Below are 11,216 nucleotides of genomic sequence, written 5' to 3'. Positions count from 1 at the left end.
ATTTCTCCTGCACTTCCTTGAGTGAGGTTGGGGTTAGTGTCCTTCGGACGTTTTTAAAAGTATTATTTTCCACCTCCAACTGGTTTGACCTGTGATGTTGAGACGTCCCCACAGCGACAGGACAGAGTACAGACACTTTGCATATCCTGTTTCTGTGAGTCACTTCAGTTGGTTGGTGGCTAGTGCTGCTAACGTTAGCTAGCTGGATACTCTGACTGCTGGACAAAATGACTTCTTGACAGCTTCATTCAACGGTAAAGCCAAAACAATGTGATGATGCAAGACGTGTTGCGTTTATATTAGGCAGCGTTGTATCCGCAGACAAAGTGATCTGGACTAGCTAACGTTACATTGGTTACAATTAGCAGGTTATACTGATGTAGGTTACCAGCAAATTAGCTGCGCATCCTGGAAAACGTCGCTAACATTTGCTAGCTAGCTGGAACAGGAACATTTAGTTATTTACTGAACACGCACGGTGAGAAGACAACAGGTTTGTTGTGAGGGGTGTGATAACTGCGTTGAGCTCACATGACTTTGGCACCTTTGACTTGGGCAGCAACAGGTAGCTAGCTCGACATTAGCATTAGCAGCTAGTTAGCTCATAATGGTTAACCTGCCGGCGACGTCCAGTCTGCATTCTGGTTGACGCTGACAGGTGTCGATGCGTTAAGACTTTCTTATTGCAGGAACACCAGTATACATACAAGAAGTATACAAACAGACAATGATAACATATGCTAGGGGGTACAACACATTACAGATTATACGAAGACCTTAAAAGATACACACGTATTGATTTGAAAAGCTTTCTTATTGGAAGAATGTAGAATGGTCTTAATGTCCTGCTCGAACTCCTTATAGAAAACAGAGAAGAGTGGGGTTTTATTAGTGAATTTACATCACATGTCGAGATACATTTTCAATAGTCAAACAGTTTTATGGTACGTATTGCTTTTTTGTTTTTACACCGTACTGATAATTTCAAAATAATATTTCAATTTTATCTTAAACAATGTGAAGAGGGTTTTGTTCCCTTGTCCACTTCATTTTATGGATAAATAAACAAATGAACAATGAAAGTTACATCGGGGTCGATATCATTTGGATCAAAATAAAACAGTCTTTCAAATGAACATTAATATTTTATTTATTTAATAAAATCTTCTAACTCACTCCAAAATCTTCTGACATAAGAACAGTCCCAAAATAAATGTTCAGGAGTCTCTGGGTCACAACCACAAAATACACATTTGTTATCAATAGCTATTTTGAATCTGTGTATAATAAAGGTCTTTACAGGGTAGATTCTATGAATGAGTTTGTATGATACTAGTAGGTATTCCACCTCTTTAAGGAATACCTAGGATGTGTATAATAAAGGTCTTTACAGGGTAGATTCTATGAATGAGTTTGTATGATACTAGTAGGTATTCCACCTCTTTAAGGAATACCTAGGATAGGATAAAGTAATCCTTCTAACCCCCCCCCCCCCTTAGAGTTAGATGCACTATTGTAAAGTGGTTGTTCCACTGGACATCATAAGGTGAATGCACCAACTTGTAAGTCGCTCTGGATAAGAGCGTCTGCTAAATGACTTAAATGTAAATGTAAATATAATACTTCTTTCACCTTATTAGATATACAATATTTACCAGATAACAACGAAACTTTGTTCCACTTCACTTGTCCTAGGGCTGCATTCCAGTACATTCTAGCAGAGGGAATAGTAACATCTTGACATAGTTTTCATATAAATATGTTATTACATTTATAGTTTATAAAATGTCAATTCCTTCTAGCTGAATTGAGGCTACAAAATCCTCAACAGTTGCACTTGGGAGTATTGTTATATTCTCCTAAGAGAAGAATAGCACCTTCAGGGACAGCTCTAACAACTATTTGATACTCCTCAGGAGTGAATGTAACATTGTGCGTTCTCATGAATTCTGGATAATCATATATTTATTATTATTCAATAATTATTATTTGATAATCATATAGTTGTCCATCAATATTCAATAATTGTTTAAGCCAGATAATGCTGTTGCCAAACCAGTTCTTGAAAAAAAAAGACTTGTTTTTGTATTTTATGCCTTTATTTTTCCAGATTGTATGTCTGTGGGGGGAAATGATGTTTGTACATGAGGTTCCAAGTTAGAAGTACTTGTTTATGAAAGTTAACAAGATTAATAGGGATTTTACCCACATCAAAGTTGCATTTGAGTAAGAATTCTAGACCACCAATCTGTTAGAATATTAAATTAGGGATGATAATCCAATCCTTATTTCTTACATAGTTTAGTTTCCATTTCATCTTAAAGATTATATTAGAGGTTTTAAAATCCAGAGCGTTCAACCCTCCCTTCACTTTGGGTGCTACATATTACCGCTTTCCTTAAATAATGAGGTTTATTCCTCCACATGAAGTTAAATAATTGAGTATCAACCATTTTAGTTACTGCCAGAGGAACATCCAAGACAAGGGAGGTAATAAACTCATCTGGACCTTCAGATTTTGATAATAGTACACGTCCAGATAAAGATTTATTTAATAACCAGGAGTTAAATCTCTTTCCAATTTTATCTACAGTAGGAGAGAAATTTAAGTTGCCCCTTTCTTTCTGATCTTTGCTAACTTTAATACCAAAATATGTGATCCCATCTTTTACAGGTATATTGCATACTGAGTTTAAGTCCCATCTTTTACAGGGATATTGCATACTGAGTTTAAGTCCCATCTTTTACAGGGATATTATATACTGAGTTTAAGTCCCATCTTTTACAGGGATATTATATACTGAGTTTAAGACATCTTTTCAACGCAAATAATTTACATTTCCTAATATTCAGAGATCAACCAGATGCATGTGAGAAGGTAGACCTGGTGGTAGGCCTGACCACCGGCAACAATGAGACAGCCTATAGGGAGGAGGTCAGAGACCTGGCAGTGTGTTGCCAGGACAACAACCTTTCCCTCAATGTGAGCAAGACAAAGGAGCTGATCGTGGACTACAGGAAAAGGCGGGCCGAACAGGCCACCATTAACATCGACGGGGCTGTAGTGGAGCGGGTCGAGAGTTTCAAGTTCCTTGGTGTCCACGTCACCAACAAACTATCATGGTCCAAATACACCAAGACAGTCGTGAAGAGGGCACGACAAAACCTATTCCCCCTCAGGAGACTGAAAAGATTTGGTATGGGTCCCCAGATCCTCAAAAAGTTATACAGCTGCACCATCGAGAGCACCCTGACCGGTTGCCTCACCGCCTGGTATGGCAACAGCTCAGCATCTGACCGTAAGGCGCTACAAAGGGTAGTGCGTATGGCCCAGTACATCACTGGGGCCAAGCTTCCTGACACCCAGGACCTCTATACCAGGCGGTGTCAGAGGAAGGCCCAAAAAAGACTCCAGTCACCCAAGTCATAGACTGTTCTCTCTGCTACCACATTGCAAGCGGTACCGAAGCGCCAAGTCTAGGATCATAAGGCTCCTTAACAGCTTCTACCCCCAAGCCATAAGACTCCTGAACATCTAATGGCCACCAAGACTATTTTCATTGGCCGACCCCCACACCCCCCCACACTCACACTCACACTGCTGCTACTCGCTGTTTATTATCTATGCATAGTCACTTTACCCCCGCCTACATGTACAAATGACATTGACTAAACTGTAATACCGCACATTGACTCTGTACCGGTACCCCCTGTATATAGCCTCCACATTGACTCTGTACCGGTACCCCCTGTATATGGCCTCCACATTGACTCTGTACCGGTACCCCTGTATATAGCCTCCACATTGACTCTGTACCGGTACCCCCTGTATATGGCCTCCACATTGACTCTGTACCGGTACCCCCTGTATATAGTCTCCACATTGACTCTGTACCGGTACCCCCTGTATATAGTCTCCACATTGACTCTGTACCGGTACCCCCTGTATATAGCCTCCACATTGACTCTGTACTGGTACCCCCTGTATATAGCCTCCACATTGACTCTGTACCGGTACCCCCTGTTTTTAGCCTCCACATTGACTCTGTACCGGTACCCCCTGTATATAGCCTCCACATTGACTCTGTACCGGTACCCCCTGTATATAGCCTCCACATTGACTCTGTACCGGTACCCCCTGTATATAGCCTCCACATTGACTCTGTACCGGTACCCCCTGTATATAGCCTCCACATTGACTCTGTACCGTTACCCCCTGTATATAGCCTCCACATTGACTCTGTACCGGTACCCCCTGTATATAGCCTCCACATTGACTCTGTACCGGTACCCCCTGTATGTAGCCTCCACATTGACTCTGTACCGGTACCCCCTGTATATAGCCTCCACATTGACTCTGTACCGTAACACCCTGTATATAGCCCCCACATTGACTCTGTACCGTAACACCCTGTATATAGCCTCCACATTGACTCTGTACCGTAACACCCTGTATATAGCCCCCACATTGACTCTGTACCGTAACACCCTGTATATAGCCTCCACATTGACTCTGTACCGTAACTCCCTTATATAGCCCCCACATTGACTCTGTACCGTAACACCCTGTATATAGCCTCCACATTGACTCTGTACCGTAACACCCTGTATATAGCCTCCACATTGACTCTGTACCGGTACCCCCTGTATATAGCCTCCACATTGACTCGGTACCGTAACACCCTGTATATAGCCTCCACATTGACTCTCTACCGGTACCCCCTGTATATAGCCTCCACATTGACTCGGTACCGTAACACCCTGTATATAGCCTCCACATTGACTCGGTACCGTAACACCCTGTATATAGCCTCCACATTGACTCGGTACCGTAACACCCTGTATGTAGCCTCCACATTGACTCGGTACCGTAACACCCTGTATATAGCCTCCACATTGACTCGGTACCGTAACACCCTGTATATAGCCTCGTTGTTGTTATTTTATTGTGTTACTTATTATAATTTTTTGAACTTTAGTTTATTTAGTAAATATTTTCTTAACTCTATTTCTTGAACTGCATTGTTGGTTAAGGGCTTGTAAGTAAGCATTTCACGGTAAGGTCTACCTACACCTGTTGTATTCGGCGCATGTGACAAATAAAATGAGATTTGATGACCTTCCCTTTAAATGCCCCTCAACTGCTACATCTGCAGAGTGGTTGTTGCCATATGATGTCATCACCCCATAGATTTTCCCCAAAAGCTTGATCAGAAGAACAAGTCTCTTGTAGAAAGTAAATGTCTGCATTAAACCGTTTGCAGTACAGGAAAATAGCCGTATGTTTGACTAAATCACCAATACCCCTGACATTATTATAATTATAAAAATAATAAAATTCAGTTTTCCCTTTTGAGCTGCAGCCACCATAGGACACAGTTTCTCCCTGCCTTTCCAGCTCCAGACACCATAGGACACAGTTTCTCCCTGCCTTTCCAGCTCCAGACACCATAGGACACAGTTTCTCCCTGCCTTTCCAGCTCCAGACACCATAGGACACAGTTTCTCCCTGCCTTTCCAGCTCCAGACACCATAGGACACAGTTTCTCCCTGCCTTTCCAGCTCCAGACACCATCAGACACAGTTTCTCCCTGCCTTTCCAGCTCCAGACACCATAGGACACAGTTTCTCCCTGCCTTTCCAGCTCCAGACACCATAGGACACAGTTTCTCCCTGCCTTTCCAGCTCCAGACACCATAGGACACAGTTTCTCCCTGCCTTTCCAGCTCCAGACACCATAGGACACAGTTTCTCCCTGCCTTTCCAGCTCCAGACACCATAGGACACAGTTTCTCCCTGCCTTTCCAGCTCCAGACACCATCGGACACATTTTCTCCCTGCCTTTCCAGCTCCAGACACCATCGGACACAGTTTCTCCCTGCCTTTCCAGCTCCAGACACCATAGGACACAGTTTCTCCCTGCCTTTCCAGCTCCAGACACCATAGGACACAGTTTCTCCCTGCCTTTCCAGCTCCAGACACCATAGGACACAGTTTCTCCCTGTCTTTCCAGCTCCAGACACCATCGGACACAGTTTCTCCCTGCCTTTCCAGCTCCAGACACCATAGGACACAGTTTCTCCCTGCCTTTCCAGCTCCAGACACCATCGGACACATTTTCTCCCTGCCTTTCCAGCTCCAGACACCATCGGACACAGTTTCTCCCTGCCTTTCCAGCTCCAGACACCATCGGACACAGTTTCTCCCTGCCTTTCCAGCTCCAGACACCATCGGACACAGTTTCTCCCTGCCTTTCCAGCTCCAGACACCATCGGACACATTTTCTCCCTGCCTTTCCAGCTCCAGACACCATAGGACACAGTTTCTCCCTGCCTTTCCAGCTCCAGACACCATCAGACACAGTTTCTCCCTGCCTTTCCAGCTCCAGACACCATAGGACACAGTTTCTCCCTGCCTTTCCAGCTGCAGACACCATCGGACACAGTTTCTCCCTGCCTTTCCAGCTCCAGACACCATCGGACACAGTTTCTCCCTGCCTTTCCAGCTGCAGACACCATAGGACACAGTTTCTCCCTGCCTTTCCAGCTCCAGACACCATAGGACACAGTTTCTCCCTGCCTTTCCAGCTCCAGACACCATAGGACACAGTTTCTCCCTGCCTTTCCAGCTCCAGACACCATAGGACACAGTTTCTCCCTGCCTTTCCAGCTCCAGACACCATAGGACACAGTTTCTCCCTGCCTTTCCAGCTCCAGACACCATCGGACACAGTTTCTCCCTGCCTTTCCAGCTCCAGACACCATCGGACACAGTTTCTCCCTGCCTTTCCACTGCAGACACCATAGGACACAGTTTCTCCCTGCCTTTCCAGCTCCAGACACCATAGGACACAGTTTCTCCCTGCCTTTCCAGCTCCAGACACCATCGGACACAGTTTCTCCCGTGTCCGCAGAGATCCTTCGTGAACCTCCATTTTTTGCTTGATGTGGAACTCACAGTTCTTTGCTCGCCCCCAGAGAAGATCCTGTGTAGATCTGCTGGTGAACCGGATGACTCTTGTCTTGATCGTTGAGTCAAACGATGAACGATGTCCACATTGTCCTGAAGTTTGGCTTTTGATTTGAGAATGACAGCTCCACAGATGTCAACAACTCTGCATTTGATGTCCTCACCCACCAGCTCTGGAATTCCATGGAGCCTCAGGTTCTACCTGCGCTGGTATCTCTCCGCCTCGTTCACCTTTTGCCTCAGGTTCTACCTGCGCTGGTATCTCTCCTCCTCGTTCACCTTTTGCCTCAGGTTCTACCTGCGCTGGTATCTCTCCTCCTCGTTCACCTTTGCCTCAGGTTCTACCTGCGCTGGTATCTCTCCTCCTCGTTCACCTTTTGCCTCAGGTTCTACCTGCGCTGGTATCTCTCCTCCTCGTTCACCTTTTGCCTCAGGTTCTATCTGCGCTGGTATCTCTCCTCCTCGTTCACCTTTTGCCTCAGGTTCTACCTGCGCTGGTATCTCTCCTCCTCGTTCACCTTTTGCCTCAGGTTCTACCTGCGCTGGTATCTCTCCTCGTCGTTCACCTTTTGCCTCAGGTTCTACCTGCGCTGGTATCTCTCCTCGTCGTTCACCTTTTGCCTCAGGTTCTACCTGCGCTGGTATCTCTCCTCCTCGTTCACCTTTGCCTCAGGTTCTACCTGCGCTGGTATCTCTCCTCCTCGTTCACCTTTGCCTCAGGTTCTATCTGCGCTGGTATCTCTCCTCCTCGTTCACCTTTTGCCTCAGGTTCTACCTGCGCTGGTATCTCTCCTCCTCGTTCACCTTTTGCCTCAGGTTCTATCTGCGCTGGTATCTCTCCTCCTCGTTCACCTTTTGCCTCAGGTTCTACCTGCGCTGGTATCTCTCCTCCTCGTTCACCTTTTGCCTCAGGTTCTACCTGCGCTGGTATCTCTCCTCGTCGTTCACCTTTTGCCTCAGGTTCTACCTGCGCTGGTATCTCTCCTCGTCGTTCACCTTTTGCCTCAGGTTCTACCTGCGCTGGTATTCTCTCCTCCTCGTTCACCTTTGCCTCAGGTTCTACCTGCGCTGGTATCTCTCCTCCTCGTTCACCTTTGCCTCAGGTTCTATCTGCGCTGGTATCTCTCCTCCTCGTTCACCTTTTGCCTCAGGTTCTACCTGCGCTGGTATCTCTCCTCCTCGTTCACCTTTTGCCTCAGGTTCTATCTGCGCTGGTATCTCTCCTCCTCGTTCACCTTTTGCCTCAGGTTCTACCTGCGCTGGTATCTCTCCTCCTCGTTCACCTTTTGCCTCAGGTTCTACCTGCGCTGGTATCTCTCCTCCTCGTTCACCTTTTGCCTCAGGTTCTACCTGCGCTGGTATCTCTCCTCCTCGTTCACCTTTTGCCTCAGGTTCTACCTGCGCTGGTATCTCTCCTCCTCGTTCACCTTTTGCCTCAGGTTCTACCTGCGCTGGTATCTCTCCTCGTCGTTCACCTTTTGCCTCAGGTTCTACCTGCGCTGGTATCTCTCCTCGTCGTTCACCTTTTGCCTCAGGTTCTACCTGCGCTGGTATCTCTCCTCCTCGTTCACCTTTGCCTCAGGTTCTACCTGCGCTGGTATCTCTCCTCCTCGTTCACCTTTGCCTCAGGTTCTACCTGCGCTGGTATCTCTCCTCCTCGTTCACCTTTTGCCTCAGGTTCTACCTGCGCTGGTATCTCTCCTCCTCGTTCACCTTTTGCCTCAGGTTCTATCTGCGCTGGTATCTCTCCTCCTCGTTCACCTTTTGCCTCAGGTTCTACCTGCGCTGGTATCTCTCCTCCTCGTTCACCTTTTGCCTCAGGTTCTACCTGCGCTGGTATCTCTCCTCGTCGTTCACCTTTTGCCTCAGGTTCTACCTGCGCTGGTATCTCTCCTCGTCGTTCACCTTTTGCCTCAGGTTCTACCTGCGCTGGTATCTCTCCTCCTCGTTCACCTTTGCCTCAGGTTCTACCTGCGCTGGTATCTCTCCTCCTCGTTCACCTTTGCCTCAGGTTCTATCTGCGCTGGTATCTCTCCTCCTCGTTCACCTTTTGCCTCAGGTTCTACCTGCGCTGGTATCTCTCCTCCTCGTTCACCTTTTGCCTCAGGTTCTATCTGCGCTGGTATCTCTCCTCCTCGTTCACCTTTTGCCTCAGGTTCTACCTGCGCTGGTATCTCTCCTCCTCGTTCACCTTTTGCCTCAGGTTCTACCTGCGCTGGTATCTCTCCTCGTCGTTCACCTTTTGCCTCAGGTTCTACCTGCGCTGGTATCTCTCCTCGTCGTTCACCTTTTGCCTCAGGTTCTACCTGCGCTGGTATCTCTCCTCCTCGTTCACCTTTGCCTCAGGTTCTACCTGCGCTGGTATCTCTCCTCCTCGTTCACCTTTGCCTCAGGTTCTATCTGCGCTGGTATCTCTCCTCCTCGTTCACCTTTTGCCTCAGGTTCTACCTGCGCTGGTATCTCTCCTCCTCGTTCACCTTTTGCCTCAGGTTCTATCTGCGCTGGTATCTCTCCTCCTCGTTCACCTTTTGCCTCAGGTTCTACCTGCGCTGGTATCTCTCCTCCTCGTTCACCTTTTGCCTCAGGTTCTACCTGCGCTGGTATCTCTCCTCCTCGTTCACCTTTTGCCTCAGGTTCTACCTGCGCTGGTATCTCTCCTCCTCGTTCACCTTTTGCCTCAGGTTCTACCTGCGCTGGTATCTCTCCTCCTCGTTCACCTTTTGCCTCAGGTTCTACCTGCGCTGGTATCTCTCCTCGTCGTTCACCTTTTGCCTCAGGTTCTACCTGCGCTGGTATCTCTCCTCGTCGTTCACCTTTTGCCTCAGGTTCTACCTGCGCTGGTATCTCTCCTCCTCGTTCACCTTTGCCTCAGGTTCTACCTGCGCTGGTATCTCTCCTCCTCGTTCACCTTTGCCTCAGGTTCTACCTGCGCTGGTATCTCTCCTCCTCGTTCACCTTTTGCCTCAGGTTCTACCTGCGCTGGTATCTCTCCTCCTCGTTCACCTTTTGCCTCAGGTTCTATCTGCGCTGGTATCTCTCCTCCTCGTTCACCTTTTGCCTCAGGTTCTATCTGCGCTGGTATCTCTCCTCGTCGTTCACCTTTTGCCTCAGGTTCTACCTGCGCTGGTATCTCTCCTCCTCGTTCACCTTTGCCTCAGGTTCTACCTGCGCTGGTATCTCTCCTCCTCGTTCACCTTTGCCTCAGGTTCTATCTGCGCTGGTATCTCTCCTCCTCGTTCACCTTTTGCCTCAGGTTCTACCTGCGCTGGTATCTCTCCTCCTCGTTCACCTTTTGCCTCAGGTTCTATCTGCGCTGGTATCTCTCCTCCTCGTTCACCTTTTGCCTCAGGTTCTACCTGCGCTGGTATCTCTCCTCCTCGTTCACCTTTGCCTCAGGTTCTACCTGCGCTGGTATCTCTCCTCCTCGTTCACCTTTTGCCTCAGGTTCTACCTGCGCTGGTATCTCTCCTCCTCGTTCACCTTTTGCCTCAGGTTCTATCTGCGCTGGTATCTCTCCTCCTCGTTCACCTTTTGCCTCAGGTTCTACCTGCGCTGGTATCTCTCCTCCTCGTTCACCTTTTGCCTCAGGTTCTACCTGCGCTGGTATCTCTCCTCGTCGTTCACCTTTTGCCTCAGGTTCTACCTGCGCTGGTATCTCTCCTCGTCGTTCACCTTTTGCCTCAGGTTCTACCTGCGCTGGTATCTCTCCTCCTCGTTCACCTTTGCCTCAGGTTCTACCTGCGCTGGTATCTCTCCTCCTCGTTCACCTTTGCCTCAGGTTCTATCTGCGCTGGTATCTCTCCTCCTCGTTCACCTTTTGCCTCAGGTTCTACCTGCGCTGGTATCTCTCCTCCTCGTTCACCTTTGCCTCAGGTTCTACCTGCGCTGGTATCTCTCCTCCTCGTTCACCTTTTGCCTCAGGTTCTACCTGCGCTGGTATCTCTCCTCCTCGTTCACCTTTTGCCTCAGGTTCTATCTGCGCTGGTATCTCTCCTCCTCGTTCACCTTTTGCCTCAGGTTCTACCTGCGCTGGTATCTCTCCTCCTCGTTCACCTTTTGCCTCAGGTTCTACCTGCGCTGGTATCTCTCCTCGTCGTTCACCTTTTGCCTCAGGTTCTACCTGCGCTGGTATCTCTCCTCGTCGTTCACCTTTTGCCTCAGGTTCTACCTGCGCTGGTATCTCTCCTCCTCGTTCACCTTTGCCTCAGGTTCTACCTGCGCTGGTATCTCTCCTCCTCGTTCACCTT

General features: G+C 47.9%; 1 protein-coding gene across 5 annotated transcripts in view; it reads left to right on the top strand.

Annotated features, from left to right (window-relative positions):
- Positions 1 to 39: 39 nt before the first annotated feature.
- The window catches only part of LOC139532898 (islet cell autoantigen 1-like protein), a 66,389-nt gene continuing 55,212 nt past the window's right edge, over positions 40 to 11,216 (top strand). For all 5 annotated transcript variants that reach the window (XR_011666676.1, XR_011666678.1, XR_011666677.1 and 2 more), the window contains exon 1: positions 40 to 254. The gene's annotated coding sequence lies outside the window, so the exon portion shown is untranslated. The remainder of the gene's footprint in view (positions 255 to 11,216) is intronic.

The sequence above is a fragment of the Salvelinus alpinus genome, chromosome 10 (genome assembly GCF_045679555.1).
Source record: "Salvelinus alpinus chromosome 10, SLU_Salpinus.1, whole genome shotgun sequence".
Classification (NCBI taxonomy): Eukaryota; Metazoa; Chordata; class Actinopteri; order Salmoniformes; family Salmonidae; genus Salvelinus; species Salvelinus alpinus.
The sequence above is the reverse complement of the archived record's forward strand: the minus strand, read 5'-3'. Positions and strand labels throughout refer to the sequence as shown.